Source organism: Pinus tabuliformis, chromosome 7 (assembly GCF_031772625.1).
Source record: "Pinus tabuliformis cultivar Carrire ecotype Pingquan chromosome 7, CPIR1, whole genome shotgun sequence".
NCBI classification, from domain to species: Eukaryota; Viridiplantae; Streptophyta; class Pinopsida; order Pinales; family Pinaceae; genus Pinus; species Pinus tabuliformis.
In genome coordinates this window covers 1,467,864,098-1,467,865,720 of record NC_142293.1, presented here as the reverse complement: position 1 = coordinate 1,467,865,720, position 1,623 = coordinate 1,467,864,098, and positions in this window count along the sequence as shown.

Below are 1,623 nucleotides of genomic sequence, written 5' to 3'. Positions count from 1 at the left end.
TGCGACCAGTCGGTTGAGAAATATCCGTGGAGTTTCTCCGACCAATCCCTGCTAAGAATCAAACCATAGAACTCAGGGATATCAGCTACTAGAATGTCGATAACCTGACACACTTTTGGGTTATACGACAATCTTATGGTCACCTGACTAAGTTCACCAATCACTTCGACTTGGGATCGATCAAGTTGAACTATACGTACTGTGGATTTTTGAGGTTTCACATTCAATTTGGCGCATATTGACCTGGGTAAAATATTCGTTGAAGCACCAGAATCGACCAAGCAATTGTGCACGTTTTTATTGAAGATTTCATATGTGAGAATAAAAGGAGGAGTATGAGATCGTGATCTTCCTCCAATCAAGGCGATGTCATTTGGATCAATCTTATTGATCGCTTTGGTTGGAGGCCTTCCCAGATTGTGGGAAGCTACAGCTGTAGGTAAAGATGTAGTAGGCACAACATGTAATTCTTTCATCATTATTTTCTGCTGGTGTTTCAATTTACTCAATTCATAAAGAGTGATGTTAGCCCTAGTCTTCTTCAAGTCATCAATGATGTTATACTCCATTTCATCCGACACTATCAGTGTTCTTGATGGAGGTGCTTGATCAGATTGGACTGGGCTAAACTGGGTCGCTTTAGAAATTGTCTTTTTTGTTGCGACCTTGTCTTTTGTTGCAGGGCTTGCGCCCTTTTGTTTTGGGGTAGTTTGGGGAGGATCAAGTTGATTTTTGCTTCTCGTGCTAACAGGAAATGCTTCTTGATCCTCTTCTTGTGGGAGGATGAAGTCCCACATTCCTTGTAGTTCCACCACTTCTTCATCGTCGGTTTGCCCTTTAGTGGTATTCTCTTCTTCTTCTTCTTCAGATTCGACGTTTGAGACAGCGTTGGGTGGATTCGTCTCCATGGGAGGGTTTCTTTTAAAAGTCCTGAAAGGCTTTCTTGAAGACGTTTCTGCTACTTGTTTTCTTATATCAATCATCTCATTGGACATGGCCTTTAATACTTTTTGTAATCCTTCCATATCGAAAGGATCTTTCGTTTGCTTCTTCTTGGAGTCTTCTTTGAAAGAGATCTTCTTAGATTTACGTTCTTTAATTGCAGATCTATTTTCAAGGGCTACTACGCATTTTTCAACTGCTAACGCCTCTGTTAAGTTTTCAACTAAGGTTGTCTTGCTTTCCCTATCTACGAAGATAGCCAAGTTAGATGGTAAGGCTGTGATGTACCATTCACATCTTACTTCCTTGCTGGGTTGTGAAGCAGCGGGTATTTTGTTGAGGATCTTATTGAACCGTAAGTTAAAATCTTTAATGGGTTCTCTAGCCTCAGCCTTAAGATTAGATAGGTCATTGATCAATGTCGTCGTGGATCTGTCATCACCAAACTTGGTGAGGAACTGAATTTGAAAAATGTCCCAGCTTGTGATGGATCCGGAAGGTAACGAAAAGTACCACGACCCGGCTGTTCCTTGCATTGTATAAGGGAAAATCCGAACAACAACGTCTTCGTTAGTAACTCCGTTGAGATTAATAGAAAGCATGAAATTATTGATATGTTCTTCGGCTAGCATGCCTGCTTCTGGATTGAATTTAGGCAGCCATTTCTCAGGATGGGCCGGT